Source organism: Triturus cristatus, chromosome 10 (assembly GCF_964204655.1).
Source record: "Triturus cristatus chromosome 10, aTriCri1.1, whole genome shotgun sequence".
NCBI classification, from domain to species: Eukaryota; Metazoa; Chordata; class Amphibia; order Caudata; family Salamandridae; genus Triturus; species Triturus cristatus.
In genome coordinates, this window is record NC_140593.1 from 1,049,949,970 (window position 1) to 1,049,970,438 (window position 20,469).

The 20,469-nt window shown below is 44.7% G+C and overlaps 1 protein-coding gene across 2 annotated transcripts in view; it reads left to right on the forward strand.

The window, feature by feature from the left end:
• The window catches only part of FBXL18 (F-box and leucine rich repeat protein 18), a 216,733-nt gene that overhangs the window by 194,515 nt on the left and 1,749 nt on the right, over positions 1 to 20,469 (forward strand). The gene's annotated exons all lie outside the window — the stretch shown is intronic.

Below are 20,469 nucleotides of genomic sequence, written 5' to 3' on the forward strand. Positions count from 1 at the left end.
AGCAGGTGATGGTGAGACATACATGCTTTGAACTGTTGAAACATTCCATGCCTCCTAAAAATCGTTTTGGTACTCTATCATATGTGGTATACATTTGAAACTGTACAGTAGAATAGCAAGGACTTAACTTGTGACCTTCAACGGAGAGCAACCCTCCCACTGCAATGTAGGTGCTTTCTCCTTTTTATAGTTTGCATAGTGACTTTGTAAGATTTTGGAACCGGCCGATAGCTTTTTTCCAGTGTTGCAGATGTGGCACAGAACTCTCTGTGCCTCCTCAGAACTCTTCAAAAAGGTCCACAACAATTTTATTATTCATGCACTCCATAACTGCACCCATTCCCCGTTTCAAAGAGACAGCCACAGTATGTTTTTAGCTCCTCCTTCCCCAACTACCCACCCCCTTGGCAAAGTATTCTGCTTCATGTCAGGCGTCTAGAGCAGGTGTCTCCAACGAGTAGCTCAGAAGCTACCAGTAGCTCTCCACCAACCTGTGGGTAGCTCTCCTGTGTAAAACCCAGTACAAAAGTTCTAAAATTTCAAAATGCTATTATTGAGTTGGGTAGATGTATTACTCATATTATTACCATAGAGCCTGGGGCATTGCAGCTAAGGCATTTACTAGCCATGTACAGTCCTTTCAAATTGTCAAAGGATTTTTAGGTCGAGCCTGGACAGCGCATGCGCTCTGAGGTATGCTGTATTCAGGTATGGACTTGAAGCTCAGCCCATTCTCCGCCCTTCTTTTCAATTGGCTCCTGTTACTTTCCTTTCTAAATGATTACTTAGTAGTCCCTCCTTAGAACTGCCTTGTCTACATTTGTGACCTCCCATGAAGACTGGCCTTTTTACTAATGTAGTTACTCTGTATGTTTTATTTAGTCTGTGAGCACTATTTTCTTGAATGATTTCTCCTGTTCCACCCACGACATTCTTTCCTCTAACGCATAACGGCGCCTGTTTTTATATATTTTTAGTAATGGCGGTCAAGTTATATTTACAAACACAGCTTGTTTAGTAATGGTGGCCGCGTCATATTTACAAAACCAGCTTGCACCTTTTAATCAGTATTTACACTTTTTTGGCAGTGCAGTCCGCTTTAACTATAGTGGCCGCGTTCCTTTCTTTATTCACTTTGCCACGGTGGTCCGCTTAATCTATAGCGGCCACCATCTTTTTTTTTTTTAATCGGAGTACTAGCCCATGGAAGCTGCAGGCCTGGAGTGGGGAGGCGCGCATTTTGCACATAAAGGCATGCGGCTGGCATTGGCTAGTACTCCGCACTCAAGAAACTCCTGTACCGTGCCCAACACCATCTCACCCCTTCCATCCCTCTGTGGTCGAAAGTTTAAGCTATTGGCATTGTAAATGACAATGCCTTTTATTTATGTGTTTGTTTTCTAAACAGATGAATGAAAGGCATTGTCATTTACGATGCCACTAGCTTAAACTCTCGCATATGTGAGACCTATTGCATTGCAAATGCTTGTTTTACCTTAGTGCTGGAAACCCTGACTCATGCACTGATGTGATCACTGCTAACAATCTTGGATGGGGTGGTCACTGTTACACCACTAATATTAGTAGCTCCGGATGATTTCCATTGAACATAAGTAGCTCTTATTACAGAAAAGGTTGGAGACCCCTGGTCTAGAGTCTATAGCCTTAATCGACATCAGTTTCGCACGCAGCCCAGAGGACGATTGTGTTCAGTTATACCAACATCATTTCTGTAATGATTAATAATTCAGAACAGTTGATCATTGATTTAATTGTTGTGCTATCCGAAGTCGGGGGTCCCTGGGTCCATGTCTTACCAACTTACGTGGTCCTTGCCTTTTTTCCCAATGGAGTAAAAGCCACATCCAACGTTCTTACATGAAACAACATTTTTTAGATCTTACCTGAGACAGCTCATGCGCTGTCATTTTAAGACATTTTGTTTACTTACAAGAGGCTTTGAGCCCACCCAAAGCTTACAATTGGTTGGCTTTGTCACTCTTGTTTCCTTTCTTCTCTTTCGTCAGTGCGTGCCGACTTCACTTCCTCTTTGTGTTTATCCCTCCTCAAGAGCATGACCCAAGTACTGCTTCCTTGGCAAGTGTCATTCCACTGCTCACAATTTTGGAGCTGCTTAATACCTGCAGTTGTTACACTCCATAAGAGCATAGCAGTGCATTGTGTTTGCAGGCTGTTTCACCCCATGCACCCTCCCCTGTTCCACATCTACATAGATCAAAATCGTCCAATTGGAGCACCTTACATGTGCAAAAGATTATGGCACAAGGTAAGAATCTTTTTGTTTTTGCTTGCCCCTTCCAACTCCGTATTTTTTTCTTGCCCACATTGTGTAACTAGCCCATCCCTCCCTCCCAACAGACATTGTGTTGCTGGCCCCTTCCCACACTCCTGTCGTTGCTTGCATTTCCTTCTCCCGTTGTTGACTGCACCCTCTTGTTATTCCTTGCCTACTCCCACCCTCCTGCTTGCTCCATTCAATCGTTGCTTCACCGCTCCCATCCGAAGAGATAGTATTGGCAAATGGCAAAGCCAATAGGTCTCGTCCTTGTTTTTAGCCATGTTGCACAACAGCACAGTTGCTTCGCACCATGGCTGAATTATTATTATTTTAAACGCACAATAGCGTGGCTAAAGCTAGCCTACTCTAGCACTTTTTTTTTATTGCTGGCGGGAATTCTGTGTAGGAGACATCCATGTTGCATGCTCACACTACCTCCGAGATGCCACCTGCCAGCAATTTAAAAAAAGTGATACAACGCAGCCAGTGATACTTGCCTCATAATTTGTTTACAATATTTTTTTACTTTCAGCCAGGCTGCTGTACAACACGACTAACACATTGACAAAGGTGATTGCTTGCATAGGTGAGACTTATTAGCTTTGAGAATGCTTTTTTGTTTCTTCTTCAAAGGCAGGACATCAACATGAAAACTGCTGTCAGCGCGTCTGGGCGCCTGGTATCTCTCCTCTATTACCTCTCACCATTTGGGAAGAATGTGGCTTTCTTTAGTGAAGCACTCCGAATTAGGGAACGGTTGTGCTTGATCTGCTGCCAAGAGTAAGGTGCAGCATTCATTAGGCTCCGCCCTCTTCTGCATTATCATATTTGATTGTCTGAGAAACTAAGATTCAGACCATCTATTGAAAATGATTGACAATAACGTAGCTGAGCTCCATGCTGCAAAAGGGAGGACAATAACATTGTCTATTTTAGGGGTTGTAACTTGTGTTTTTATAGGGCAACATTTCTATGTTTTGGAGAGGCACCTTTGAGTGGAGCATAGATTTTCTTGAAGGGACCGAGCTCCATTCTGCAGTATTCAAAATACATTATCCATGTTCGATCTGTAATTTAAAAAAAAGAAAATGTGAAGATATTGTGTATGCTATCCTAGTGAGACGCTATAGAAACATGTCATCTAGGTGACTAGTACTTTGAGGTATTGAGAACATTTGTGTACCACTTTTGGCAATGGCTAGGCTATCCTTACCTTAATTTGTGGGTGATCTTTATTGCTACTACTCTTCAGAATGGTAAGTATATATGTGACATATATGCCGCCCATTAGCATCTTTAGTTCATTCTGCACTGCAGTGATTCTTCAAAGTCAACAGTATTCAGCTGAATGTGTCCAATTTCTCGATATTTACTTTATGTAGCATTTTTAGGTATAGTGCTTCGAATATTTCAATGTGACGAGGACAAAATATATTCTTGGTTCCAAGATGTTTTCAGCTCTATCATTGATAATAGTTTTCTGCTTGTAATACTGTTTGAAACAAAGCAACTGCTTCAAGAGTCGTGCCATTTTCTTTTCCGGAAGCAAAAGACACACAATTGATGGACGGAATGCAGAAAAAATCAAAACATTCACCCCCAGTCAAGAGATCTGGGTTAAATCCATCATTCTTTTGCTCACCATGCCACCCCAGTTTAGACCCAGCCATATGCAAATCAGTCTTGACCCTGTGCCTCATGGGAACAGTCCAGCCCGAACTGCCAAGCCAGGTCCTCCCTGGACAGGAAACAAGCATCCTAGGACCAGTTTCAGGGTTTCACCCCTCTTCAGCCAGTATAGCTTGATTCCAGTGGCACATCATCCCCTTTGGTATCATTTTCTTTTCCGGAGCACTGTTATGTTGCATGCTATCTCAGTCACGACTGTGCAGACAACGTTGGCTTTTAAATCAAAATCTCATCCTGGGAAATAACATTTCGTAATTCACAATGTTGGACAAGATTTCATGTTAACTCCTTACAGCCAACATAATTTTCTACAGTGTAGGGCGTATGCCTTCTACAATATGGAGAACACATCAGGTTTTGTCATACATAACCTTCATAACTGTGGGCACATGCGTACTCTGGCTGACAAAGGCAAACAACCTCTATTGAGAGGCTTCCAAATCCCTCACCTCATTAACCACTTTCAACATCAAAGGACTGGAAACCCTTGGTATTGGAATACCTGGCTCTCAATCTGGCTGAAAGACATAAACTGGGTTTCTTTTTTCTTATTTCTCCTGTAGAAGCAAATCAACTCTTCAGTCCATTCTCCACTATCCAAGTAAAAACAGTACTAAGCTACCTGTAAGGTCAAACTGGAGATCGGACAGGGGGCTTCAGTTTCTCTGCCAAGTCGTGTCTAGCTTTGTGCAGCGGTTCCGCGGTATACCCCCTTCTCCATCCTCGGATGGCAGGACCACAGTCAGTTACACTGAACCGGAATTCCTAATTCAGGACCTTACCTTTCAGTCTCCATGTGAACTGTCAATCATGCAGAGGGCTCCATGGCACTGGGTACACGGGTGTGAGGGACCTGCTGGACCTCCAAGTATAGCTGCTTTTTACCAACAAAAGAAGGTATAAGGGGCCTAGTTTATTTGCTTGCGTTCGGGCCCTCTCCAGCGTGCCCTAGTCGAGAAACAAAGGTAAGGTAATATAGCTCTTAATTTCTTCCCGTTTTAGGTGAGATGCTACATCGAAATGATCAGTAAAAGTATTAAACCATGGCTATTCATGGTTGACTATGAGTAAACCGTGGTTGGCTATGCTTTGCTTATGAACGTAAAACAGGGTAGTGAATGTTTGATTATAGAAATATACATAAGTAGGCTCTTCCAGTGCAGGGTGGGGTGTGTAAAGTTGTTTCAGCTCACTGCATGTAGGAGACAGTAGTATTTCAGGTTACTAATGAAAGTGCAATTTGACACTGTATAGTGCTTACTATAAATATGTGTTTGCATGAAAGAAGTTACTCCATCTGGTGTCTCTACACCCAGAAATGTGATCCTAACGAGCCAGAGCCCACACTCAATCCAGTAGAGACAGCGCTGCACACAGCCGTCGCTCAGATCCACCTAGCGAAGGAAATTCATCCGTCAACTTCCCAACTCTGTCATCTGCACCAGTTTTTTGCTTGACACACGTTCACTTCAAAACCAGATGTGTGACTTACGAAGCCCTCCTCCCAAAGAAACCCAATAAGAGGACCCCCAAACTTATCATCTCTACCAGCACCCGTGCATGGCCAGGATTTATACTATAAAGATTTGAGAGCCTTCTACTTGTATGCCCTCAAGATTGTGGAACGACTTCCCAACACATCCTAGACTTGCTCCCCCATGCTTGCATCCAAGGAGAGGTCTCAGATCTCACCTTTTCACTATCCTCCTTCAGCCAGGGACCTGTCCATCTCATGCCTTCAGTTTGCAAGCCGTGTCTCATTCCTCCTTAATCTTACATATGGACAACTTTCCACCATTGCTGTGCAAAGTCTCCTCTACCCTCCTGTGCACGGCAACTATAACTAATAGATGTCAGAAAATCGTGCACAGAGTGAGGGAGAGCGGATTGGAGTGAAAGGCAGAGAGTTTGTCAAAGAGCAGTAGGAAGGGTTGAACAAGCATTTACAATGCAATGGTCTCGGCAGTGTTAAAGTTAGAGCTATTGGCACTGCTCATGACATTATTTTTGTTTATGCTTTTATTTTTAAAACATTTAAAGAAACGCCATTGTTATTTACAATGTCAATAGCTTAATCTATCTCAAATGCGAGACCTATTGCATTTGCACCCACACACAGAGCCACACACACAAAGCCACCGACAAACACAGAGCCACCCACACAGAGCTACCTACACAGAGCTATTCCCATAGAGCAACCCAGACACAAATAGAGCCACCCACACAGAGCCACCCACACACAGAAAGAGCCACCCACGCATAGAGCCACCTACAAAAAAAGCCACCCACACAGAGCAACACACACAGAGGCACACACATACACACACACAGAGCCTCCCACACACACACAGAGCCACACATACAAGTGTCTGCCAGGCTGGTTTTCATGACTCTCTTGTGACTTCTTAACGTTTTTGCAACACCTTGTCCACCAATGTATGGGTTCTCGGAGTAAAGCTTTCCCTACATGGTGACGCTCATCCATCCTGTAGGACTCCTTGCTCCCTTGCCTCCTATTCCTCAGTGTAATGTATACATTACAGTAACAGAGCAGCAGCAGTACCATATGGCATCTAGTTATACGTCTCGGCCTATCATGGCATTATAACAAATCGTAGCCTAGTATCACCAACCAGCGCTGGCGTTGCCCAGGATCACACTGCGCGATCGCGCAAAACATCACATGTGCCGTAAAACACTACTAGCACACCACAATTTGAAGTGGATAGTTTGCTTTCTGTACCTAGTGCTTTGAAGAGGTTCACAACACAAGGCATGATGTGGTGAATTCGGACGTCCGAGTCGCTGCTCTCATTGGTGCATATGATATACGTGTTTAAACCGTTGTATCTGTGTGCTAGTTTTGTGCTGTCTGCTGTGATCTCCGCGTGACCCATAGCTCTGAATCCCAGGATGTGCGTCTCAACTCTTTCTCCTCAGGATGATAAAATGGGTGTCATGGAACTCACTTTTATTGTTTAGTGCTAAAAAGGACAACTGCCACCTAAAATAAAACATATATTTTTTTTACTAAAAACGATTAAACTAACGGTAACAACGCAGAGACAACAACCGGTTCAGTGGACTAATGTATCCAACGATCTGTGTTTAATGCCACGGTACCGGGTTTAAATTCTGTTTGAACCACTTAGCCTTTCATCCTTCCAACGTTGACAAAATGAGTACCACACAACGTGCACTATTCAAACAACAACAAGCTTCCCCCACAAATCGCTGCTATGGTAAAAGTGCTCTGTCCCTCTGCGCAGTATTTCCTTGGAGATGTAACATTGCCTTCAATAGGTGAACTCGCTTTTATTGTGTCTTCAAACTCACAACCCAAGATGTGCACTATAGTCCAAACGTCAAAAACAACAGCGCTGGCGTTGCCCAGGATCACACTGCGCGATCGCACAAAACATCACATGTGCCGTAAAACACTACTAGCACAACACAATTTGAAGTGGATTATGTCTCCGAGCCCTCTTCCCCCACACCCCAGAGTGAAGGGGGTGCATCCCCCCCTCTGTGTCCAAACCTTCCCAGTACATACCTTCTCTGTGGGGTGGGGAAGGCGGGGAAGAGCCGACACCGCAGGAAGTTAAAAGAGTGGGTCCCGAGAAAGAGGAGCGGTAGTGGAGGGGCAGAGGGTGGTAAAACGAGAGAAGAGCAGGGAGAGAACGAGACGCAGAAAGGGAGACGGGGCGGGGTGCGAGGAAAGGGTATGAGAAGAGAGAAGATAAGAGAAAGTAAGATGAAGAGAGAGAGATTGGTGAGGGAAGTGTAACTGCTGGGGGCGGGAGGGGGGGCAGGCACGAAAGAAGAGGAAGCGCACGTGAAAGATAGGAGGGAGTTTGAGGGAAAGAGTGACCCAAAGGAAGAGAGAGGAGATAGCTGGGTGGTGGAAGAGAAACGTGTGAGGTGAAGGGCAGCAGGAGGAAATGAGGGGACACAAGGAGGGAGGGAGTGACACAGAGGGAGGAAGTGACACAGCAGGACTGGAGGGGCAGAGAGGAACTGATAAGGAGAGCGCAGACCAAAGGAGATGAGAAAAGAAGAAATGTGGCGCCAAGGAGGGAGCTCGAGAGATGAACAGAGACGGCGCGTGGCCGCGATGGGAGGGAAGTAAAGGAGGGGGGGGGGGAGGTGAGCGTGTGAGGGAAGGGGAACAGAGTGGAGGGAGAGAGGAGCTCAGAGCGCGGATGCTACCAGTTTCAGCCGCCCCCCTCTCCTGCTCTGACCGTACAAATAACACACCCTGAAGAGCTAATGACCTTTTAACCCACGGAGCTGGACACAGGGCACCTCCGAGGGCGGTTTGGGGGGGTGGAGGGGTGGCAGGTGGAGGGAGGTGAAGGCTTCACCAACTCATGGGTAATCATTCACACCAAGGCTTGCTTCCATTTAACCCTATTTGATGACTCTGCTTGACCACAGACTTTATTAATGTCATTGCACCAGCTGATCCTGGGGTTTTATCCCTAAAAACATGGATCTTATTTTGTAATAAAGAAGGCACGTCTTTATCAGAGAGCATGTGACGCCATTGTGCAACTCTGGCTCAGTTGCAGTATTTTTAACTTCAATGCCTGCCTAGCAGGCTAGCGCGCTATAACAAACCCAAAGGTAACAGTGCAATGCTCTAAAACATCCAGAAAAATAAATACCCCGACCCCACCCAGGAGGATGAAGAGACAAATGCGTCCGGACGCCGGGACACCACTGCCTTTCTCCGAGGCGAAGCAGAAATGCCTCGGAGAAAGGCAGCGGCGCTTTCGGATTCGGGGGCGTGTTTTGCTGTTATCTCCTCTTGCCATTGGCTGGAGGAGATAATTAGACTTTCTGCAAAAAACACGCCCCCCGATCCGAAAAGGACGGGGCCTGATCGGAGTGACGGGACCTCTTCTCCAATGGCTGGCCAGCATTGAAGAGGCCAGCCAATGGAGAACAGGGGAGAAGAGGGGCGGGTTCAAGCCCCTCTTCTCCAAGTCATTAAATCTCGGATCGAGACTGCGCAAGCGCAGCCTTCGAGCCGAGACCTAAAAAGTGAGAGCATGTGGGGAGGAATGGCCAGTTTCAGATAAAGAAATAGATTTTAGTAGACTGCAAATGAATGCATTAAAGCAAGTACAGATTTGTTGTTTGTTTCGCGGTGTTTCCGTATACAATGGTTGCGCTTTTTATTAGTACAATTTTTAGGTCTCGCCTGAGCCAGCGCTTTAGCGCTGCTCTGGCGAGAGCTATAGAAAACGGGGATTTGGAAGTGCAAACGAGTGCTTTTCAGGCCCCCAACTACAGTGAATGTGTGCCGGACACGCGCACCATTTGGCAGCCTGCGTGTACATTTCGCGGGCGCTTTGATGTTCTCAGTGAGCTGCGCGGCCACTGCGAACATCAAAGCGCCCGCGACATGATTACTTTCACTTTAGCGGCCGCACAAGTGAAACATACCCTCTAATTCTTCTTTGGGCCACACCTAACCAACCCTTTCATCCTTACAATCTAACGTTCGCACCTACTTGGCAGACTGGTTCTCTGTTGCTCTTTCCTCCTCTGCTCTCTCTCCTCAGACTCCATCCCTCCCCCTGTTGCAGCAGCTGGCATTACACGGGGGTGCTCATGTAAAGCACTCCAATACAGAGTTTGCGCTATATAAATTTGCAATAAATAAATATAGTGTGGTCCATGGAGCTTTTCACTTTCAACGTGCCTGCCTGTTCGTCTGATTTGAGCTGCCAGAGTGATTGACCACGTCTGAGATCGCTCCCACACTCTGCTAAAAAAACTCTGATTCCTTCCAGCTCGCATCACCCCTCACCCACACACACTTATCCCTCGGAGGTGCACGAGATTATCTCTTTGCCCCCTTTTCTCTAACCCCTCTGTGGATGTGCAGTCAAGAGAAAGAACCCCTCCCTTTGAAGAATCCCAGGCCCCGTGACCTTTAACCCCCCCCCCCGCACCAGCCTGGCTATCATTTACCCCCCTCACCCACCTCGCAAAGGGATGTCATTACTCACTACAGAGCATCAATTACAGAGGTGAGCCCTCATCACCCATCATCCCATTCGGCGCAGGAGCGCTGTATGGAAAAACAGCCCACCTCATGTCCACCCTGCTGTGCCGATATGGAAGCCGCCGGGGGGCTGCCGTAGTGCAATCCCCCCAATCCACATCTGGGACAAGCAGGGGAGGGGGTCGCGCTGGGCTGGAAGCTGCAGCTTCATTGACTCACCTAGACTTTGGGCTTTACACTTACCCAAGGCATGCAGATGAATTCCTGAAGACGAACTATGCTGCAACCGCGCTAACCGCCCGAGCATCCTAACTGCGGATCATACATATACAGAGCAGGTGGGTTAGCACGGGAATCTGCAACTGGCACATCAGCCCAAGATCTCCGACACCCATTCAGCTATCTAACTGGGAATGTAACCTCTGTGCCCCGCAGTTCATGTAGACTGCATGATGCCAAGGGGTCATTGATCCTGCCCCAGAATTTTCTTCTAAAGGGGTGATCTATTTATCGAATTGTATTCACCAGAATGCATTTGGTTATACAATTTAAGCCCAAGACCCCAATTGGAGAGGATATGGCCTAACGGCCAGAGCTGCTGACATCGGAGTTGGGGAACCAGGTTCGAGCCCCGACGTCGGCTCAAAATCCTGGTATTCTGGACAAATCGATTAATCTCCCCGTGCCTCCCAAAATTAATGTGTCAGTGTGTAACGTAAGTGGCACTCAAGTAAAAGCGCTTCAATACCTTCAGGGCGAGTGCACGCTATGTAAAACCGCAAAACACAAAAAAAACTAGAACATGGACTAGTCGGTAAACTGCAGCCATCCGGTAAACCTTAGGTATGCTTGACATATGGTCATTATTCCTGCCACCACCCCCGGAGTGTCTTCTCACGCTGCTTCTAATTGGATCCATATCATGTGAGACACCTCTTGCCAGTCCTGGATTTGAAATCAACAGCATGTGCATGCTTTAAGATCGAGTTACCTTATGCTTTATGGTTACGGTGACTTGTGACCAGGTGGTATAACGCTATTGTGACACCACTTTTCCATTGCTGGACTTTGCCTTACATAATATTGTCATCAGCTGTGTTGGTCCTATTGAAATGAACCCAGACTACAACTCCCAGAATACAATGACTTGTAAAATGCCCAGGAATGCAAACGTGGTGTTCTCTGACATGGAGCTATCTGATCACCCTGGTAATAGTAACAAGCATTGGCATCGCCAATAGGTCTCGCTTTTGGGACCTTATAAGTGTTTAACTATGCAACAGTTGCATAACTAAATACTTATAAGGTCCCAAAAGCGAGACCTATTGGCTATGCCAATGCTTGTTTTAAATGTAAATCTATGTGAACAGATTCTGTTTTGTGTGTGTAAATACAATCGCTGTACTTTTATTAGTACTTTTAAAAATTCTGATTCTTTAAAGTGAGACTCCAGCCATAGTGGCTAAGAATTGTCGTGGTCAGAGATTGTTGAAGTGTGGCCAGTTTGGTGAGAGGTGAAAAAGCCCTCCCTGCCCCGCATGTGTGTGGTGGAAGCCGCAGTGGAGCTTTGTACGCGGTGCAAATTGTACCCGACTCGTAGGCGAGCGGATGGACTTTCTTATGCTTTATTGTGCTAAAATCTTTCTCGTGTCGGCTATTGAAGTGATTTCACACATCATCCTTTTCCTTTTGACTTTGAAGTTGACCTCCGCGCCTCCTCCAGCGGGGAAGATTACAGGCAGTCGAGCGGAGGCGGTTATTTTGGTGGCAGTTTTGCTGAAAGCTAATTCTTTTATTTATGTGCTTTTTTTGTTCCCGCGAGCTAGGTATGAAGCAAATGGGGAGGTGGTGGAGTTATTTTTTTTTTTACTGGTGTAGTGAAGGATTCCAAAATAATATCCTTCAAAAGTGGGACTTTCGTTTGAGAGGAAATGAGCGCGCGAACTGTGTGTAAACGTTAGGCAGAATGACTATGACATCACCGCGCGTGACATCACATGAAGTGACACCACATCGCGTGACATCTCATGTGGCATCACAAGAAGGGACATCACAACATATGACTTCACAGGAGGTGACATCAGATCTTAAGACCTCACATATGTTTGGCAGGTCTATCATGAGTACATTTGAGTGCATTTCAATATTTAACAAATTAGACTTTGCTTTGGGGTTGTGCTAAAATATTGATGCAACCCAGACGCAAAATGTGGGCCTCAACTTATGCATTTTTTTTCACCCAGCCCCCAAGAAATTGGCAACAAGAAGAAATGTGGCAGTCAATCTGTTCTGTTTAATTGGTTACACTGCCTGTATTTTAAAATATCTTATGGGGTTAAGGTACCTGCTGCAGAGATCTTTGTTTGCCAGCTAAATCTTAGGGAATAATAATAATAATTTGGTAAAATAATGCTGGAGGATATCACATTTGCTGGAGAGATCTGTGTTTTGTCTAGTCCTAGTTTTGAATCAAAGTAATATTGAGGGTTAATATGTCTCCTGCAATGCACAGTATGTAACACGCAATGATAGATTTTTATTTTATGTAAAGGGTAAGTGGCTTACTTCTGACAGATCCTTTTGTTACTTGCCACTCATAATTTGCAATCCTTCTCATATAGCACAGTGAGGTATAAAGGACATGTGGCTCCTACACCTTGTAACCTTCACTGTCTTATGTGACACATCCGTTATATTGATGTACACACATATGATTTATTGTCAATGTATAATCGGTATGTGTGATGTAAAGCGCTCTAACACCTTGCATTGGGATGAGTAGTGCTAAAGCGCTATAAAAGAAATAAAACAAAATAGTGGTATTTAACCCCTTCGGCGCGGCGCGGATTTCCGCGCTGTGCTGAAGGTTCTGTGCGCGGGCGGGGCCATGACAGAGCGGTTCCGTCATGCGCACAGCACAACCGACACGCATGACTGAACCGCTCCGTCATGCGCATCGAAGGGGTTAAATTATTTGTGTAAATACTGGAGCAGCCAACATATCTGACATTCTTACATTGTATATATATCCCTTATATACAGGGACTGAACAAAAGCATTTCTGTCAAGTAACTGTGAAGTGATATGATGTGAGCCTTTGTTTCCCCTCTATTGCGTCTATTTGTGAGGCTCCCAGCTAGGATACACCAACAAAAAGAGGCCTAATGGCCCCTTAACTCCTGCTTTTGTTAGTGACCCAGCTTGCATCTGATAAGCCCCTTCCCGCCTTCCCGTTGCTGCTCAGAACAAAAGCAGACAAGGCGCAGGTGCCGCTGAAAGTGTCCTGGTGTCAGAAAATGACACTGGGGCAAGTTCAGCATCTGTCTGTGAATTCCAGGAGAAGTAGGAAGGAACGTGGCACTCCGCTGAAAGCGGCCGGCTTTGCAGCAGGGTAGACAGTGTCTACCGTCTACAAATCATGGGTAGACGGCGTTTACCCTCAACTTAAGCCCTGTTTTAGGTCTCGCCTGACCCAGCGCATGCGCTGGTCTGGAGAGACTTATTGAGAGGGCACCAAAAAGTGCTACCAGGCCAGCCTAGAGCTACAGTGCATGTGCACGCGTGCCGCGCTTTACCGCGATTACTTTCACTTTCGCGGCCGCTTTGATGTTTGATCTTGATCACTTTCGCGGCCGCACGGCTGCTTGGCATAGCCAATAGGTCTCGCTTTTGGGACCTTATAAGTATTTAGTTATGCAACTGTTGCATGGCTATACACTAAACAAAGGCGAGACCTATTGGCTATGCCAATGCTTGTTAACTTCATACGGTGCTTCAGTGGTTGAATGCACTCTTAGCTTTCAGCTGCCTGCTTATGGTTCAGAGATCCGCTTCTTTGATTCGTTAATCTGCACAGTACCGTGTGTTTACCGATATTCATTAGAAAGTTTTTCCCCATTACAGCCATTTTGTTAACCATTGAATCAAGCATATGGGCACACGCTTATGGCCTTCTGTGCTGTCCTAAAATTGTCAGTAGTCAGTACAAATGGTTGTTTTATAAATTGGCAACACCCGATTATCTAGCAATGCCTCCAGCCATCCTAAAGGCTGCAGGGATAGCTACTGACATTACCATGATTGTCATCTGCTATTTATTTCTCCGTTGTTGCACTAGATGCCGTTGTGCGATGCGTATGTTTAGGTGTGGGACCGGCGCTCACTGTACCACAGAACTCAAACTATATCTCACTGATGACCCCCTTCTTAGGTCGCTTGTGTTGCCAGTGGCTGAGAATAATTCAAACATTCCTTCAATCATTTTGTTGCTTGTTGCGCTAGGTGCCCTATGTGACATGGGTATGGCCAGATGTGGGTTTGTGATGACCGTGTCACAGTACTCAAGCTGGTGCTCATTGACGAGGCCTAAGTAGGCTGAACCCAGTTTGGAGTTGCCTGTGTTTCCTTCTGGAAAGGACCTGGCTAAGCAGTTCAGGCGGGAGTGGCAAAGTGAGTGAAAAACAATGGTCAGGCGGGATTGCTCGAGGGTGAGATTAATTCAAGAATTCAGTACACATTGTTGTTGGCTGCACTTATTTTGCTGAAGCAATATGCCAACTTCTTAAAACAGCTCACTAAGCTCCGGACTCAAATGAGTTAGGTTTGTTCCTCACCAAACACTGTGTGACTCCATCTTGCATGCACTTTTAGCGTGAACCCTGAATTTCAGGCATGGCATTCAGAAGAAGTGAGACAGATTTAAATCATCAGCCTCGTGTTTTTGGCCAGCAGTTGTAGGGCTAATTGAGCAATATCTCAGACCTATAAATTTGCATCGTTTACTTTTGGTTAAATGGCACCTAGTTCTCACAGAAGCACAGTTCCTGCCAAGATGAAAATACTGCACTTGTTTGACTAACCATGCTATGAAATCCACTCAAATGTTCTGTGCTTTAATGAAGGTTGGCGCTTCCTTTCATTGTGCTGTCGTGGCATTAGTAGAGGTAGTGTCTTAACTTGCAAAGCGAGCATAAGCTATTGAGATGGCATCAAAGCTCTTGATCCAAGATACAATGCCCGAGGTGCAATAACAGTTGCACTCTACTCCTAGATACCCTTTGGATGTAGGTGTGAAATTTGACTTGTACTTATCTGATCTAACGGTTTGGTTTCTGTTGGGAGCTGTAGTGTATATGTTTGAGGCACAGACAGCCTTGCCAACTGCATTATTGCAACAAAAAGTTAATCAGCGTTGCAGGAAAAAGAGGCGGGCAAACAATCGAGATAGAAGAAAGGTGTCTTACTCAGTTACAGTAGGTAGTCCAGTGCTTCTGTTATAACGTTCTATATATAGATGACTAACTGGCTGTTCCAAAACTTTGAACCTGACGTTTTTCAGAAGCAACAATATCAACACAACTAAAAACAATGCTGAAGTTGTTTAAGGCATCTAAATAGGTGGGTGGTGGGGAAGGAGCAGCGGTTGGGATTCATACTTTGTAAAATTGGTCTAGCATAATTGTAATCTTTAAATAAATGATGAAGCAGGCTAGCGGAATGGCTCTGGGTCTAGATAGTTAGCAGCTGAGATGTTTCTTTAAGTGGGCAGTAAAGAATGATCCATTTTGGTCCTTAATGGATTGTGGGGCAGCACAGGTTATGGACTGCTACAAGAGATGCTGGAAAAGCCTCTCCGCACAATGAAATACCGCAAACCCAAGAGATCCCTCGGGTCTCCCAGCTGTTTTCGTTAATGGCTATCTGTGTGATGATGACTGCTGAACTGTGGATGTTCAGAATACATTCGGACTCCAGACTAAAAGGGCAGATGTAGGAACGATTTGCCAGCGGGCAATGTTGGATCACATTTATTATCTGTAAGTGGGCAGAGCGCAGCTTTGAGCTGACAAGGAGTCTCTAGGTGCTCGTCCGGAGCGGGGCATTCCTCACCCTTGCATGCAGATGGAAAGCTTGGGAGATGTTTGCTGGCAGCAGATTGAAAGTTTTTTGCGCCAGGATGTGAATCGTCTTTTGCCCTGAGAAGAATAGCAAAACCTTTATAAAGTGCGAATGTCATGGCCTTAAAATCTGAAACCTCGGAAGGGATTGTAGGAAGACACCTAGAGATTGTTGAGGCATTTGATTGCAAGGCAGGGGATCTGACCATTGACCTGACTGAGAAATGTCACCCGAAGCAAGCGGAGAAGCTACCTCTTATACTCGCAGTATGAAATAATGCGGCCAACAACCCTTTAATGAAGTCTGCACAGCACCCCAAATACAGCATTTATTCGAAAGTACAGCTATGGACATGAATTTGTAATAAATACATCTGGCAACCTATTCTTTTTGTCTTAGGGCTGGAGTAAGCTGCGCTCCCTGTTGGAGAGTAATGCAGGCTACATTTTCAGAGTTCATAGATATTGGTTGAGCTATTACTTGAGCTTTTATGGCCATTTTCGTCCATGGCCACGCTGGGGTAAATACTGAAAATGGAGGTTGTTAGAGAGCATAACCCTTGGGGTTCATCATCTACAAAGCCAACATGACCAGTCTCCCCTCCTCTCTGATTGACAATCTCACCACCGCGGTGTCTGTGCAGATCCTTTGCTGAATTGAGTTCCGAGGAATACTGTTTTGGGAGCTGCTGGACCTAGCCCTCTCTGCAGGGTCACCCCCAAACCCTTTGCCTTCCTCACCTCCCTTTTTAGTACGTACAAGTCACCCCTAGGGTAGGCCCTGGACAGGCCAGAGGGCAGAGTGCAGTGTATTTAAAATGTTGGACATATATTTTTAAGCTTTACATGTCCTGGTAGTGAAAAACGTATTTTTTCACTACTGCCAGGCCTACCTCTCCCATAGGATAACATTGGAGAAACCTTGTTACATTTAGAATGCTGTCATTTCCAAATGGGACCAGGTAACCAATTCATGTTTGATGTCTTTGGAATTGTAATGAAAAATCCTAACTTATGGTGAAGTTGGATTTGAAATTACAATTTTTGAAAAGGCCTCTTTTAGAAAGTTAACATTTTCCTTCCCTAGAGATTTATTGGCTGTAGCTGGGTCTCTGGGTCACATGACTGGGGTGTAGCTGACAGTTGGGCTTTGTGGATTCCTCCTAGACAGCCGCACACAATAGAGGGCTTAAGTGTGCCTGGATAGGCCAACACTGGCAGGATGGGAGGGCAGACCTGAGCACATTTGAATAGGCAGTGTCCTGCTTCGACACAAAGGGCTGCATACCCCTTGCAGTTAGTCTGGAGGCAGGACAAGGGAGGCAGTATGCCTGGGGCCTTCAAATGGAATTTCTAGAAGCCTCTCCCAACTTCTCGAGGAACAGTACCAGGTGTAAATATTGCACCTCAGACACCAAATTTTCAGAACACTTGTGGACTTGTGGATACTCCGTCAGGAAGAAGGACTACTGTGCTGCTGAAGGACTACCACTCTGCTGGTCCACTACCTTGCTGGACTGCTGATTTGCTTTGCTGACGTGCTGCCTGCTGCCCTGTTGCATGGGTGAGAAGGACTGCACCAGCATCTGTTGAACCCAGGAACCCAGAGTGTCTCCAAGGGCTAATTGGCTGGCCTCCAGACTACATTCTCAGGGACAGAAGGCACCAACAACCTTGAACCCAGCACTTGGACTCTGCCATCTGAGTCTGCCATGCCAAATGGTGCCACCCTTTTCCAGGATCCTTGAAAGGTGCTTTGCCAGCGTCTATGGATCCAGTGGAACCGACACATCTCCTCTGCTACCTGGCACAACCCTGAGCAGAACCGACACAACACCGTTGCTACATGGATTGGACCTGTCGCAAAGACCCGCATCGCCTTTGCAGTCTCTTTGGAATTGGTGCTGCACAAAACATCCTTGGTTCGGGACCTAGCCTCTCTCGTCGACGGCAGCCTCGACGAAGATGCTGGACTCTGCATTGCCACCACGCAGCTCATTTGAACTGACTCTTCGCACAGACTGCGCAACGCATCCTCGATGCCAGACTTCACATCGCAACCCTTTGTTGACAGAATGTTCCTCGACGCAGGACCTTGCCCCGCCGTATCTCGGAACTGGTGCATCGCTCCGGCTGTTCTATTTTTACTAAAATCTTTAATATTTAATATTTTTGGTTCTATTGATTGGATTTATGTAATTTGGGGCTTGTTATATTTATTAAAAATTACTGTATTTTTCTATATTGGTGTCGGATCCTTTTGTGGTGTGTTTTTACTGTGTTACTGTTTGAAGTGTTGCACAGATACTTTCCACATTGCCTCTGTGTTAAGCCTGACTGCTCTGTGCAAAGCTACCCAAGGCTGAGCATAGATCAATTTAGGCTTTTGCGTGCGACTGCAGAATTGTGGTTGCTGCTTGAAAAGGGTTTCACCCCTCTCAACTAACAACCCAGTTTCTTACAGGAACACTTTTAGTGTCCGATTTCCTTACCGGAAACGTAACAATAATACATTCTCACCATTTTCTTTCCCGTCCATTTGTTTTGCACTTCAGTGTTGCAGTTTCATTAAATATAAATATATGTACTGTTTGGTGGTTTTGTAGGTAACAAGGATCGTCTTCCGTTGTTACTAGTGAATAATATTATACATTCTGCAAATGTAAAGACAATATTTTTTTTCAACTCAAGCTCAATACCCCACTGAATGTGTTATTGTAGTTATTGATTTTTGTTGTGTGATAAGGCAAAAAGAGCCTTTGTTTTGAAGGAGTGTCATTTTTGAGAATTTTAGGTTACGTTCAGCAACAGAAACTGCGTAGAACGTCCAATGGTCTTTTGATTGTTAAGATCTTTTTTGTGTAGCTTGTTAGAGAATTTGGAAACATCCTCTAAAGCACATGATTGCCCTCCAGTTCCAAACTTTGTTGAGAAGATCTCAGCCAGATGTGAGAGAGAAGGGCTTGGGAGAGGGACTATAAATTAGAAGTGTGCGAAATTGCAGTATTTTAGTTCCGCAAGTTTCAGTGAATTATTTAGAAAACCTTGTGAATTTCATGCGTTTTTTAAAAAATATTTTAAAACGGGAGAGAAAAGGGCAATTGTAACAGATATTAAGTGTGAATAAAAGTAAGTGTGTAAAAAACAAAAAAACAAAAATTGAAATCGAATTCCAGATTTGATTTCTGTAAAATAAAAACAACGTCCTTACCATGTTTTGAAGGGGATTTTTCTATTTAAAAAATGGCATATTTTCACCATAGGGCTTTTCCCCAATGTATGCTGGTGCATTTGGAATTTAGAATTTATTAATAGCGCCTCATCCAACAACCTTGCTGATCTGCTCGTCCTGATACATGTAGTCTTACTGCCTCGCCCCTCCATTCCATCAACGTGGTAATCCCTTAAGAGGAGCTCTCTAGTGCTGTTTGCCTGACTACGCAATCTACCTGTACAAGCAGGGGACGACTGGAATTTGCCTTAGGGGGTTGTATTAAGTGAGAACCTATATAGCACCTTTAAGCATTTCATTTGATGTGAATGATCTTCTGCCATGTTGGTATGTTACTTGTGCTTCACAAAAATTATATTGTGGATTATAAACAGTTTTGTGTGTCACGGGCGTTGTCTTGCAGATGACACAAGATGCTTAAAAACAAAAAGACTAAGGGCTAGGTGATGCTGAGTTTTGCTATAATTTATACAGCTCAGTTTTTTTTAACACAGTGCTTCTATTTTTACAAAATACTTCTTCTGCTGAAGTAGTTTCTTTACTCACTAGACACGAACCCCTACCCCTCGTTTGAACCTGCTTTATGCCTTCTGTCAAATTAGTTGGCATTTCCATTTGGATCGCATCGTGTACTGTTCCACATAGGTAATACATATAAATAAACATAGATACAGGGTATATTTGGGCCACAACGTTTTATTTTGCAGTTTCACATATCTTTAAGTTTGTGATTTATTTGCCATGCACCTAAAATAAATCAAACGTTCACAGGGATGAATAGTCGAGCTTTAAGAAAGCATGCTTGCACTTTCAAGACCATCAAAACCATAAGATTCCCTTATAATTGTAAGTGAGAAAAATTTCACCCCACCCAATACACGAGGAATTAAGGGTGCGCCATCACCAATTGCCCAGCACTAATTAACCTGTTTGTCCATCCATTCCTAGCACAGTAAATACAGCTTTGATTCTATGTTGTTGAGCCAAGTAATGGAAGAGTTATGGAGTGAGAGTTTGTTTTCTGGTATGTCCGTGACTTTAATCACGTGGATTCAGGTACATTTCTTTTTTCTAAGCTGTGGGTTTAGACACAGACACCATTTTATTGTATTTAAAACATTTTGCTTTAGCCATTTTTTTAAAAATCGAGGGTATCCGCATTTCACAATAAACCAACATTTCGAAACCAGGGCTTTTGTGATTTTTTTTTATTTTTTTTTGGTTTGTTTTTTTACTTATATTCTCTAATAAAAGCATATTTCACACTACTCACCCATTCTTGTATTAGTTTTGGCTGTAAGACACTTTTGATTGAAGTACCCAAATTATGTGTTCC